This window comes from Lepus europaeus, chromosome 17, assembly GCF_033115175.1.
Source record: "Lepus europaeus isolate LE1 chromosome 17, mLepTim1.pri, whole genome shotgun sequence".
Lineage (NCBI taxonomy): Eukaryota > Metazoa > Chordata > Mammalia > Lagomorpha > Leporidae > Lepus > Lepus europaeus.
Window position 1 is genome coordinate 8,569,357 of NC_084843.1, and position 14,769 is coordinate 8,584,125.

Genomic DNA, 14,769 nt, shown 5'->3' on the forward strand with positions numbered 1-14,769 from the left:
GAAAGGAGCCAGACCAAAAAGGATACAGAGAACAGACCAGCAAATGGAGGAAGGAATGGACATAATTCTAGAGGTAAAAGAGCTGTAATGTACCTTGATTATGGTGGGATAAACCTGTCCTACAATTTATTCCATTCCTGGTGTTTATCCAAGAAAAATGGAAATACACATGCACAAAAAGACTAACTGATTAATGTTTACAGTAACTTTATTTCTAAACCCCAAACTATAAACAATCCAAATCTCCATCAACAAGTGAACAGATGAATTAAATGTGGTGTATCTACCCACTGGATTATATATATCACATCTCTACAGTAAAAGGAATTACTAACACATGCAACCATATGAATGAATCTCAAAATCATACTAAGTGAAAAAAAAAAAGACAAACATCAAAGGCCATTTACTGAATGATTCCATGTCTATAAAGTTATAAAAACTGCAAACCAGTTTATAGGAACAGAATGCAGATCAGTGGCTGCACAAGGCTGCAGGTGGAGGAAAGGAGGACTGTAAGTAAGCAACATGAGTGTACCTTTCAAGGTTATGGAAATGTTCTGTTTCTGGATTGTAGACACTGTCAAAATTCATCACATTATTTCAAGTGAATACAGTTTATGGGGCTGGCGCAGTGGTGCAGCAGGTTAAAGCCCTGGTCTGCAGTGCCTGCATACCATATGAGCTCTGGTTCGAGTCCTGGCTGCTCCACTTTTGATCCAGCTCTCTGCTGTGGCATGGGAAAGCAGCAGAAGATGGCCCAAGTCCTTGAGCCCCTGCACCCGCATTGGAGACCTGGAAGAGGCTCCTGGCTCTGGATCAGCACAGCTCCGATGTTGCGGTAAATTGGGGAGTGAACCAGTGGATGGAAGACCTACCTCCCTCTCTCTCTCTCTCTCTCTCTCTCTCTCTCTCTCTCTCTCTCTCTGCCTCTGTGTAACTCTTTCAAATAAATAAATCTTTAAAAAAAATTTAATACACGGCCGGCGCCGCGGCTCAATAGGCTAATCCTCTGCCTTGCGGCGCCGGCACACCGGGTTCTAATCCCAGTCGGGGCGGCGGATTCTGTCCCGGTTGCCCCTCTTACAGGCCAGCTCTCTGCTATGGCCTGGGAGGGCAGTGGAGGATGGCCCAAGTGCTTGGGCCCTGCACCCCATGAGAAACCAGGAGAAGCACCTGGCTCCTACCTTTGGATCAGCACAGTGTGCCGGCTGCAGCGCGCCGGCCACGGCAGCCATTGGAGGGTGAACCAACGGCAAAAGGAAGACCTTTCTCTCTGTCTCTCTCTCTCACTGTCCACTCTGCCTGTCAAAAAATTAAAAATTAAAAAAAAATTAATACAGTTCATTGTATGTAATTTCAAAAAGTCAATTAAAAACCCAGTAGCAATTCAAAAAACTCACTGACAAATGAGTACAAATAATTTTTTATTAAAGCACAGCAATAACCTGGTAAGTCAAAGCCAATAGAAAATATTTTCAACTTATATCATAAAAGTCTAATCTTTCTAACATTTAAAGATCATGCAAAACATGTCAAGGAAAATGGAAAACAGTTCAATAGAAAAACAAGTAAGACATGAACACATTGTACAGATATAAACATGGCCATTAGCCATGAAGATTCAGCAGAAGTCTATGAAAGTACACTGCGATACAGGCATTGCCACTGACATCACAAAGAGGGAACCAGATTTCATGTTTCCTCACCAAGAATACGGTAACAGGAACACTTGTGAAAACAAACACAAAAATCCCAAATCTGACCAAGCCTTAGCTCCAACTCCCAATTTACAGGAAATACAGAAAATGAAGACAGAGGAAGAACACGACAAACAATAGGGATTCAAACAGCAAAATCTAACCCTTAAGAAATTACTTAGGACAACTAGTTTTGGTTTTGTTGTTTAAGATTTATTTATTTGAAAGGCAGAGTTAGAGGCAGAGGCAGAGAGAGAGGTCTTCCATCCACTGGTTCATTCCCCAAATGGCTGCAATGGCTGGAGCTGGGACAATTTGAAGCCAGGAGCCAGGAGCTTCCTCCAGGTCTCCCACGCGGGAGCAGAGGCATAGCAGAGAGCTGGACTGGAAGTGCAGCAGCCAGGACTCAGACAGGAACCCATATGGGTGCTGACACTGCAAGTGGTGGCTTTACCTGCTATGCCACAGCACTGGCTCCAGGACAACTAGTTTCTTCAAAATTAAATTGAAAAGCAGTAGGAGTAAAGAAACTGAAGAGGAATCTATAAATTAAGAAAGAATTTACTAGGGCCGGTGCCGTGGCTCACTTGGCTAATCCTCCGCCTGCAGTGCTGGCATCCCATATGGGTGCCAGGTTCTAGTCCCGGCTGCTCCTCTTCCAGTTCAGCTCTCTGCTGTGGCCCAGGAAGGCAATGGAGGATGGCCCAAGTGCTTGGGCGCCTGCACCCATGTAGGAGACCAGGAGGAAGCACCTGGCTCCTGGCTTCGGATCGGTGCAGCGCCAGCGGTAGCAGCCATTTAGGGGGTGAACCAACAGAAGGAAGACCTTTCTCTCTGTCTCTCTCTCACTGTCTGTCAAATAAAAAAAGAAAGAAAGAAAGAAAAAATTTATTGGCATTGTGGCATAATGGGTTAAGCTGCTGCCTGAGACAATGTTGGCATCCCATATGGGCACCAGTTTATGTCCTGGCTGCTCCACTTCAGAACCAGCTCCCTGCTAATGTGCCTGGGAAAGCAGTGGAAGATGGCCCAAGTACTTGGGCCCCTGCACCTATACTGGAGACTCAGATAAAGCTCCTGCCTCCTGGCTATGGCCTTGCCCAGCCCCAGCCATTGTGGCCATTTGGCAAGTGAATCAGCAGATGGAAGATCTGTCTCTCCTCCTCCTCCTGTAATTCTGCCTCTCAAATAAATAAATAAACATTAAAAAAAGAGAAAATTTAAAAGACATCTGGACCAATCACACATGTGAACCTTATTTAAAGCCTGTGGGTTTTTTTTTTTTTAAGGAAAGAAAATGACATATTTAAGAAAACTGGAAATTTGAATACTGTCTGATGTTATTAAAGAAATATATGTTTTCGGTGTAATAATGGTATTGTAATTCTTAAAAGAAAAAGAGTCATTATTCAGAGATATTTATTAATAAACATAAACTGCTATCTGGAATTTGCTTCAAAACAATTTGGGAAGAGGGAATGAATGGAGGAAACCTGGCCCAGGTTGACAGCTGTTGGGGCTAAATGACAGGTACCTAAGGTCACAGTTAAACTGTTCTGTCTACTTCTGTGGATACTGAAAATGCTCTAAAAGTTAAAATAATCTATGCCATACAGAGATACCATTTTTCATCTGTCAGACTGGTAAAAACTCATAAGTTTGACAACTTACTACACTGGTGAGGTTGTAAGAATGTAAGAACTCTTTCACATTGCTGGTAAGAATGTAAAAGGGTAAAACCCTACTGAGGTGAATTTGGCAGCATTCAGCAAAATCATATTTGCATCTGTCCCATGATCCAGCATGCCTACTTGGTACAATAATGTGAAACTAGTTAGTATATGAAAAGACTATGTATATTATAGGATAATGTAAATACATTGATACTATTGATATTTAACATAAAATTAAGATACAAAACATTTATTACTTGGAACCAAGATTTTCACAGCAAAAGAGATACAAACACAACAAAAGGAAAAACTGTGGAGTGCATCCACAAACTAGGAATATTATGAACTCATCATTACCTTTGAAATGACAGGACCAGAAAATCATCAATTTGAAATCCGAAAATAATCCCTGATTTCAGCAAGCATCTTTAGTGAACACTAAAACCACTACATGAAATAGTCAGGGAACAGAATATTCATACGGTCTCAATATATCACCCAACAGTTTTCTTACTAATTACCAAAAAGAAAATGTACCTGTATTACAGTTCTAGAGCCCCCACCTTTATCAATGCATTAGTGTGTAATGAATCTAGAAGTCAGGTACTAGTGGATACCACTTGTCATATATTATATGATTCCACTGATACAAAATATCCAGAATGGGCAAGTCCACAGAGACACAGAGTAGATTAGTGGTTGCCTAGGTACAGGGGGACAGGAGGGAAATGAGGAGATGTTTAGATAGAAGGTCTCTATTTGGGATGGTAAAAAATATTCTGAAAACAATTGTGGTGATAACAGTGCAACTGAGAATACGTCTGTCCACAGAACAGCTGTGGATATGAAGTTGAACTATATGTTTTAAATCGGTGAGGGACAGGGGTTGGTACAGTGGGCAGGATGCCTCTTTGGGATGCCTGCATTCCATACTGGAGTGCCTACACTGGAGTTCCAGCTCTACTGCCAATCCACCTTCCTGCTGATGTATACCCTGGGAGGCAGCAAGCGATGGTTCCATTACCTGGGTCCCTGCCACAAACACAGGAGACCTGATTAGGGCTTCAGGCTCCTTCCTGGCTTTGGCAGAGCCCAGCCCCAGCTGTTGCAAGCAGTTGGGGAATGAACAGAAAGTGTGTGTGTATGTGTGTGTGGGGGCGGGGGGGGGGGGGACAGACTACCTTTTAAACAAGTAAAAATAAGTAAAACTTCTAAAAAGTAAATGGGTGAATTACATGGTACAGATTCTTTCTTAAGCTTCTTTTCAAAAAAGAAATATGGGGCCTGGCATTGTGGCAAAGCAGGTTAAGCTGCTGCCTGCAATGCCGGCACACCATACAGAAGACAATTTACAATCCAGCTCCCTACAAATGTGCCTGGGAAAGCAGCAGAAGATGGCCCAAGAGGTTGGGCCCTTGCACCCACCTGAGAGATCCAGATAAAGCTCCTGTCTCCTGGCTTCCACTTATCCCAGCCCCAGCCATTGTGGCCATCTGGGGAGTGAACCAGCATATGTAAGACCTCTCTCTCACTCTGCCTTTCAAATAAATAAATCTTTAAAAAAAAAAAAAGAAAAGAAAAGAAAAAGAAATACGATTGTCTTTCACTCTAAGGTACATCAGAAACCTTAAGGAACACTTCACCTTGCAGGTCACTGGAAGCCAACATGACTCAGGGTGTCGTCCATGAAACTCTCTTCTATATATCATCAGGCTGGTGAGGTCACTCATTCTCACAGGTCTAAACACTGAAGACTTCAAAATTGCTATTTCTAGTCCCAAACACCCCACTGAAAACCACTCACCTTACCATCTCCTGCTCTACAGATCTACTTACCTAACAGACATCTGAGACATATCAGTAAATGGTCATTCCCTCTTCCAATGTTCAGCCAAAACACCTTGGACGCCTACGCTTAAGTCTTATTTCTGTCTCCATGCGCAAATCCTGTTGGCTCATCTTCAAAATATATCCAGAATCCCACCGCTTTGCACTACTCGCTGCCACTCTGGTCCTAGCAACCATCAGCCCCTCACCTAAATTATTGTAGGACATCCTTGTTTTGACCCCTTCCCCACCTCAATCTATTTCAACATGGCAGTCAGTCATCCCATTAAAACATATATTCAGGGGTCGGCATTGTGGTACAGAGGGTAAAGCCACCACCTGCGACACTAGCATCCCACGTGGGTGCTGGTTTGGGATCTGGCTGCTCCATTTCCAATTTAGCTCCCTACTAAATGTACCCCGGAAAGCAGCAGAAGATGGCCCAAGTTCTTGGGCCTCTGAACTCTTGTGGGAGATTCGGAAGAAACTCCTGACTCCTGCCTTCAGCCTGGCCCAGCCCTGGCCATTCTGGCCATTTGGGGAATGAACCACCAGATGAAGATCAAGTTATCTCTGTCTCTGTCTTTTCCTCTCTCTGTGTAATTTTTTCAAATAAATACAAATCTTATATATATATATATATACATATATATCCAAGTGTTCATTCAAAAAACACACATATTACGACTTGCAAGCACTGCTCTAAATCTTTAAGTGTCATTATACCCTTTGTAACAACAATTTCAAGTGTCAGGGCCACTGATGTCCACCACTAGGAAACCAAACTGACATTTTGGTGAGATCTGCAGGAGACTCCCTGCTGCACAGAAGTGGATATGAAATTTTCTGTGGTTAAACCTTCTCCAACCTACACACCCACTTGCCTATTCCTGCCCTGCACGGTGAGACCTCGTCAGGGTCACAGGACTTCACTGTTATCCGTTAACAAGATGTCAACTGAAACTAGTAGGCCATGTAATATCCCTATGCACGTTCTGATTCCCCAGCTGGACCCTCCTCCCCATACAGATTGATTAAATCATCTATGTAGCAGAACTTTTTCACAGCTCCCCCAGATAATTCTAATATTGAGCCAAGGTTGAGAAGCACTCAGAGTTATCTCACTCGAAGTAAAAACCAAAGCCCTTAAAAAGTCACACAGGCCTCACCTCCCCTACCGTCCCACCCTTACCCCCACCCCTACTCACCTGACAAGCTCCCAGCTCAGGGCCTTCTAACTCAAAGGTCACTTTCTTCAGTGACGTCTTCTCTAGAATTATCTAAAATTGCAAGTCCTACAAACTGTCCTGCCACTTCCTATCTCTGCTCTGCTTCACTCTTCTTAGCATTTACCACTATCGCACAAACAATACTCATCTGCCTGTTTCTTGTTTCCCCAGAGGGATTCTGTTGCTGTTGTTATTTACTGTTGTTTTTCCAATGCATAAAACAGTGGCTGGCACAGGGAAGTCACTCAAAAACTACCTGTTTAATGAAGTATTAGGTAACCCATAATTACTGCATCACATGTTAATATTTAAGTTTCCAGACAGAAAGCTGCTTTCTCCTCATGAGACAAGAAATCACTTAGCAGGTGACTGGTTTGTCTAGATAATGAAAGGAAGAAAGTTCAAACCTCGTATTTCTGTTTGCATTTATATTCTTAGTAAAGCTAGTATGAAGTAACAACAGATAAAGCTCTATTACTAAAATTCTCCTCCAAAAAATTTAATAAATTTAAATTTATTAATTTAAATTAAATTTAAATTTATTCATGCTCTAAGGTGTATTAGATCTTATAAATCAGTCATAAATAAACATATTCACAGCTAACATTTCATCAGTCAGGAACTAGGAAGTAATCCAAAAATAAAAGTTGTAAGGAAAGAGAAATACAGAAAGAAAATTAAATTCTACATGGAGCCATCAGGAACATCAGGGGCACAGGACTTCGTTGTTATGTTAATAAGATGCCTGGTGGAACCAGTATCCCTACTACCCCAGAATCACTGACAAACAACAAAGCTGACCAGGGGTTGATTTCAGCACACACACACACAGCCCCTCAGGGCTCTGGCAACCTAACCACCACCTTACCAGCCTTCCACTCTATATAAGCAGCTATCAGAAGAGAAGGAAAGAATTAGAATTCTTGTAAGTCTTCAGAGAGAACACAAGAAAAGTAAAAGTGGTTTTCACTCAGAACAGTGGCAAGGCCCTCTGGGAGAAGTCACTCACTGAAATCAGAAGTGCCTACAAGGAGACTGGACTCTCATTCTCCAGCTCAGTGTCTACTGGTGCAGTGGACTGAGTGACTGGCTTGTGACTACCTGAACAAACGGACAAAGAGAACTGACCAGAAATGGCAGGGCACAAAAACAAGGCCAAACTTCAGCAGCCGGCATGCCAGCATTGCCATTCATGGAAGTGAGTTTCCAGCGTGTTGACTGGAAACTGCACCAGTACCTACACTAATGCTCTTGCTGTAGTCAAAAATGTGGCCGCAGAGAGAAGATCCCCACCTCTACTCACCCCCACACTCCCAGGAACCAGGGTCTGGACTGATGGCACAGGAGGACCAGGCAGGGGGGTGTGTAGGTTGGAAAAAGTTTAGCCTCAGAAAACTTCCCATCTGTAACTGTGCAGCAGGGAGTCTCCCTGCAGATCTCCCCAAAAAGGCTGGCTTGGTTGCCTATCAGTGCACATCAGTGGCCTGCTGCTGCTACTCAAGAGAGGGCTAAGAAAGATTGGCCTATCCGCATTTCTCTGTCCGAGTGGATCTCTGAAGAGGGGAGACTAAGCATGCATCCCAGAAGTATCCCACACTCTCCCTAGTCTTCCAGATCTGGGGTAAGGGAGGAAAGGAGCTTTAAACTGAACATGAGATTGAGGGTTTAAACCGGAATAGATAAGGCTAGAGATTTCAACAGCAGTAAATGATAGAAAAACCACGAGGCAGGGGCTGGGAAAGAGAAGATCCTACAAAGCCCAGCTGACAGCAGTGAACAGTAAGAATCAAGACTGTCTTTATGTTGTTGCCACCACCTCACACTGCTCAACAGCCTGCCAGCATCCCGAGGGCATTGCCACCCTTAGTGACGGGAACACCTGCCCACCTGCCCAGGAAATCCTCCTGGGGGCTTCCTGTACTGGGCAAGATGCTGCATCAGAAACCCCGAGAATGCTTCCAGTTCTCCTGTCTCTGACTGTCCTTGCTTCCAGAAGAAAGTAAACTGAATCCAAAATGGAGAGATCTTGAGCTATAAAAGGCCAGGCCACTTAAAGAGGTAAAAACACAACTACTGCAGAATAAGGGCCCCATCTAGCAAGCAACATCTTGCTCTAAGTAAAACTTACTTGATCTTTTTTAAAAAATACCCTCAATGACTGTAATCTTCTCTCATATTCAATAGAAATTCCAGTTCAAAGGAAGCTTGCTTATAAATTCTCCCCAAACACTATCTTCCTAAATCAAAGCAATTCAACTGGTCAAATGACTTACTAAAATAAACAGCAAACATATAGTTGCTTAAATCTTACAGGAATTACAAAGTCATATTCTTTACTACACAGCACCCACAAGGAAATAATATTAGGTTTAAAAAGTTTAACATTACTCATTAAGCATAACAAAGTCCTACTGTAGCAAGTATCAACAGAAAATTTTATTTTTATAGAAAAATATTCAATAATTTCCATTTTTCTACAAATAAGCATTACAGACAAGCACCTAAAGCAACCAAAAGTCTCGGCACCAAGAACTCCTTTCAGATACCATGTCAGTTTCCAAATGCTGTGTACTCAGTAATGGTGAAAAGACCTAAACAGTTTTAACATTTACCTTAGTGAAGCCATTTTATTTTAATACTGCAGATCTGAAATGAGATTTTAAAAAACCTTGAAACTTTATGCTTTAATATTACCAAAAGTAAGCTGCTCAGCAAATGAAAAAGTAATTCTTTTATATACATCACCTCTGCTCACAGCTGGGATCAAATGCGGGGGTTGCCGCTTATATAGTACCTGGAATGTTCTCCCCAATAAAAGTAGAGTATAACTACTGTCACATCTGAAGAATTACATTCTCTGCAGAAAACTATCTTCCCCCTTTTTAAATGACAGTTAAACAGGAACAAGAACAACCAACATCAAACGTAGTCAATGTCAAAGTCTGACTTAAATTATACTAATAAACGACTTAAGATTTCATTTTGAATTAATGTATTATTAGAGTCAAGATAACTGTGGGCTCTGCAGTAAGACTAATAATAGCAAAAGCTTTCAGACTTAAGTCAAAAAGTCACTTATTAAAAAGCTTCATTGAATGTTTTGGAAGGAAAGGTCTCTATAAAAAATGTAAAATTAATCTCTCTTTCCCAAGGATCTTCCCAGAAGTGTTCAGTATCATCATAACCCAAATGTTATCAACCAGCAGTCCAGTACTGCCCAGTGACTTCTTAAAGAAAGAACCAACTGCTATTCTTAACAACTCTAAACATTTCTAAAAAGATCCTTCCGGCTTGTGAACTCATGGCAGTCTCCTCACAATTGTGTACTTTTCCTGTCCTGCTGTCTCTCCCTGTCTATGACAAACCCAAACTTACACAGGGTCTCCAATCTTGCCACATGGCTAAAACTGGAAACAAAGATACAAGTCTGCTCCTTGCCGCCTGCCCAAAGCAACAATAAAAATACTAATTAACAAGATACAGCGAGCTAGGAAGTGAAGGCAGACAGATCAATCACATCTTTAATATCAGGAAAGTTAGCCACTGCTTATCCCACAGTACAAACTCACAGCAAACTCAAGAGACAGCTGTCGCTGACCACCCGGGACCCGCCGCACCACCCAACACACGACCCAGTGCTCGCATCCCGCAAGCTAATTCCTGCACGAATGTATCAGTATTCGAAAACGCACCTTCCCTTGGGAGAATCCGGCCAGGATAAATATTTAAACAAACTCTATTTGAGGAAATTTTTTTTTTTTTTGCCACAAGTGTGTCAATATCAACAATTAAGAGAAAGAAACGCACTTTAGAACAAGCCTGCTTAAAAAATTAGTTTTTCGAGTCCTTCGGATTGTTAAGAAAAATCGTTTCAGGAGTTAATTTTTTTTTTCACAATTTTTCTCAGATCAAAATTCAAATTTTGCTCTAAACTGTTCGGAAGGCAGTCAACTAACACAGAAAGCACACCAGCTTTGTACTCGGGAGGAAATGAAGCAGATTGACCAGGGGCGCTAAGATAAAAGACAATGGTGCAAACCTCGGGTGTGCTGTTTGTTCCAGTCGTTAAACACACCGGAAATAAGATTTTCGAGTTGGAAAACTAATTCACAAAGGGCACCGGCTTCATTAACGCAAAGAAAATCTTGTTAAAATAGACAACCAGCGACTGCAAAGTCAGGGAACGAGCGGGATCCGATGCCGCGGCCAGAGAGAGGCGGCGGAGGTACAGACGCCCCGGGCGCGCGCTCCTTGCGCCCCTCGGACCCGCGCCCGCGGAGCCTAAGCAGGGGCCGCCCCCTTCCGACGGCACTTTCCCCTCCGCGGGCTGCCCACGAGGGTCACGGAGAGCACGCGAGACAAACCACAAAGCCGCTCGGCGCGGCCCCGGCCCCACCTGCCCGACCGCGGCCCCGCGCAGCCCCGAGGTGCGAGGCGGCCGCCGCTGCGCGACCCCGGCCCAGGGCGCGGGCCGCCCCTCCGACCAGGGGCGCCCGCGGACGCGGCCCCGGGCCGAGCCGCCCCGACAGGCGTGGCCGCCGGGAATCCCCGGACAGCTGGCCGGGCCGCGCCACGCAGCCCCCGGCGGGTCCCCCGCGAGGTGCGGCCAGGCCGACAGTCGGGACCTCGGGAGCAGGACGCCGCCCAGAGCCCGCGCAGGCGAGCGGGCCCCGCGGCCGCGCCCGGCAGGACACCGGGAGGACACCGGGTGGACACAGGCGGGGAGGGGGCGCCGGCCCCGCACTCACCGGCACCGCCGGCCCCCGGGCGGACGCGCGACCGCCGCCCCGCTCGCCTCAGCCGGCGCGGCGCTCCCGGAGCCCCGCCACCGCCGCTTCGCGCCCGGCCTCGTCGCGCTCCGGCGCGGCCGCTCTCCTCACGCCACACTTTATACCGCGGCCTCGGCCCGGAGCACCCGCGCTGCCGCGGCTCCGGCTCCCACAGGCACGGAGCTGCCGGGACGGCGCCCACGACGGCCCGCCCGCACACTGCGCAAGCGCGCCCGCGCAGCCTCAGCGCCCAGACGGCGGCTGAGATTCCGGAGCGGGCACTCCCAGGCGCGGAGACTACAAATCCCGGCAGGCCCCGCGCGGCCCCCGGCGGCGTCTTCCTGGTTCCAAGGGCGGTGGCCTCGGGCGCTCCGGGGAGGGACGCGCGCGGGGCTCTGGGCCCCTGCGTCGCGATGCATCATGGGTTTCGTAGTTTTCGAGAACCACGAGGCTTGGCTTGGAGGTGGAACTCCTGGTTCTCTGATGTCATCGCCTAGAGCTGCGAGGCACAGGGATCTTTAAAAATAGGCTTTGTTGGTTTGCAGATAATTTGTTTGCAAGCTGTCCTGCAGTCGGTCCAGGAGTCATAAATTCACGGGGTGCAGTATGACCTGGAGAAAAATGCTTCATGGCTCTGTGCGCCAGTTTTTCACTTGTAACCAGTGCTCTCTCCCTGGAAACGTAGTTCCACTTCCTACTTACTAGTGCAGTTGAATGATTCGTCGGCATTCTTTCGGGAGAGATGGAGCATAAATATGTATTCTCCTGAGCCTTCATTAATATGCAACATATTTGCTGACACCTCCTGCATGCCAGGGAGTATGATAGACACTGGACAAGCCGATGAGACAGATTCAGTCCCTGCCTTCTTGGAGCCCGCCGTCCTGGTACGTGAGGAGGAGCTGTCCCTGGCTTCAGAATGTAATGCCAGGGAGCAAGTTCAAGAGAGTGGCAGGGAGGCCTCTGCAGAGAGCGAGGTCGGGGAAAGTTCTCTGAGATGGAGCTATTTCGGTGGAAACCTGAAGAATGAGAAATATTCAGACATGCAAACAGCGGGGAAGGAATGATATGCCACACGTTTCACAGTGCAGGGCACAAATGAGACTCACTCTGTGTCCTGTGGGTACCTCCTCCTCCCCTGTCCCTGCACATCAGAGCCTACGCTTCCCTGTTCGCCATCTTTACCAACATCCTCCAGAACACCCTTCCTGCCTGGAGACATCCGTAGACAGAGCAGTGCCCAGACACTGGCTGGGACCCTCGACCGCTTAACCCTTTCTCTGTGTGTGAAGTGGGTTAAAGATCTGGTGACTCCGGCTGACTTCCTGCTTTGTTTCTGGTTATGAGACATAATCGAGTTTTGTGTTTACCTCTAAAGACCCTGAAACAGGAGTACCTGTTATCTCACCCGAAACAGAGGTATCGTGAAAAACAAGGCCGGACGTGCCTGTGGAGACTCACCTGGGTGACTTTAGGTGGAGGAAGGCAATGCCTGGCTGACCCTTGGTGACCTCAACGACAGGTGGCTGTAATCCACCCTACCCATTTGACAGAATGTTCTGCGTCAGACAAGCTGATGGAGATGAGCGCATCTTGCCCAGCGCCGGTTCTCTCAGACTGCTCACCTGTTGATGTCGTACACAACGCGCTAGTTCTGTTCTGAGAAACCTGTGGTGGGAGCTGGCAGCTGTCTCTTTGGGGGGGCCCCATTTCCTCATTTTTATCCTTGTTACAGGGGTTTGGTCTCACTTTAGTTTACAAAGTTGACCAGAGCAGGCTGTTGCCTTGGTCTAACTGCGGGGTCTTTGTTGCTTTACCTGAATGTGTAGTTGTGGTTCAAATATAAGGTCATTTCACAGAAGAACCCTAGTGACCCCGTAGGCATTTGAGCTCAACTTCGCTGGCTGAAAACCTGCATGGGGTTTTTAGCTTTCCAGTTCGTGAATCCTGGATGATTTCAGGTGTGATTTTTTTTTAAGATTTATTTATTTATTTTAAAATCAGTTACACAGAGAGAGGAGAGGTAGAGAGAGAGAGGTGTTCCATGTGCTGGTTCACTCCCCAGGTGGCCCTCAGGTGTGGTATCTGAGGCAGTTTTAAACTCCAAAGGCTTTTCTTGTTTATCAGAAACTCAAATCCCACTTTGCATCCTTTATTTGATCTGAAAACCCTAGCGCTGGGATGGCACCACGGAGACAGAGCCTCTCACTCGCTCGGGCAGGACTCAGAGGGATTCTTTCTCTTAGTGGTCACGACCACCTGACACCACTGACTGGGTGGTTAAAGTTCCTGCAGGCTTTTTGGCCCTGCAACCTCCACAGTTTGACTTTGAGAGCCGCATTTTCATGCAAAGCGGGCTGAGGGATGACTGAGTTTGCACAAAGGCCTACAGCAAGGTAAGCCTAGGCTGCTTGGGGATGCATGTAACTGATCAGCCAGTAAATTGGTAAAAAAAAATAATAATAATATTTTTTTACAAAGCTCTCGGCTTTTTTTGTTGGCGGGGGTGGGGGCTGGGAGTCTAATGGAAGGATTTATTATGTCAAAGATTTCAGGTTTTTTTTATTTTTTATTTTTTTTTGACAGGCAGAGTGGACAGTGAGAAAGAGAGACAGAGAGAAAGGTCTTCCTTTGCCGTTGGTTCACCCTCCAATGGCCGCCGCGGTGAGCACGCTGCGGCCGGCACACCGCGCTGATCCGAAGGCAGGAGCCAGGTGCTTCTCCTGGTCTCCCATGCAGGTGCAGGGCCCAAGCACCTGGGCCATCCTCCACTGCACTCCCGGGCCACAGCAGAGAGCTGGCCTGGAAGAGGAGCAACCGAGACAGAATCCGGCGGCCCGACCGGGACTAGAACCCGGTGTGCCGGCGCCGCAAGGCGGAGGATTAGCCTAGTGAGCTGCGGCGCCGGCCAAGATTTCAGTGTTATTTTTTAAAAATGTATGTGGAATATTCCCTGGCTAAAATTACAGTCTGGAAACACACCAGTAATACTCAGGACCCAGCGAAGGTGCTGAGGAACGCTGGGATCTTCCATGGATCGTTGTCATCTGAATTCAAGGATATGCAGCTTATCTTAAAGCATCACGGCCACCACATGGAAAGCACTTTAATGTTCTGTTAAAAATATGTCTTGATCCCCTTCCATACGCTGAGTGCTGGTGCTGGTGTCTGGGTCTTCCAGACAGACAACAGGAAGTAGAGCAGCGTGGAGAAGTCCTGTGATTGATTGAAAGATGCACACACAGTTACTGAGCCTGGTCTGACTTCTCCCCTCAGGGACACTGCCTATCTCCCTCCCCTGCCTGAATTTTTCTCCTTAGCAGTCGGTGATCACTTTCCCACGTGCAACAGCACACATGACTTACTTATCTCATTTATTTCCTCCGGAATCCACAGAATGGAACCTCCGCACTTAGCTGTTTCGTTCCAGGGAGACAGGGATTTTTAACTTTTTTTTCTTTTTTTTTTTTTTCCACTGCTGTTCCCTTAGTGCCTAGAATAGAAGTAAGAGTTGAGTGACACACGCTACAAGCCCCGCTTATGGATGGAGTGAGAATCGGAAGCCACACAG

At 46.3% G+C, this 14,769-nt stretch overlaps 1 protein-coding gene across 5 annotated transcripts in view; it reads right to left on the reverse strand.

Moving 5' to 3' along the window:
* The window catches only part of PLEKHA1 (pleckstrin homology domain containing A1), a 60,672-nt gene extending 49,408 nt beyond the window's left edge, over nucleotides 1-11,264 (reverse strand). For 2 of the 5 annotated variants that reach the window (XM_062214167.1, XM_062214170.1), the window contains exon 1: nucleotides 11,178-11,263. The gene's annotated coding sequence lies outside the window, so the exon portion shown is untranslated. Of the gene's footprint in view, nucleotides 1-1,187; nucleotides 1,264-11,177 lie in introns of those variants that run through there. The other 3 variants (XM_062214168.1, XM_062214165.1, XM_062214166.1) reach the window with 2 other exon arrangements.
* Between the last annotated feature and the right edge of the window lie 3,505 nt (nucleotides 11,265-14,769).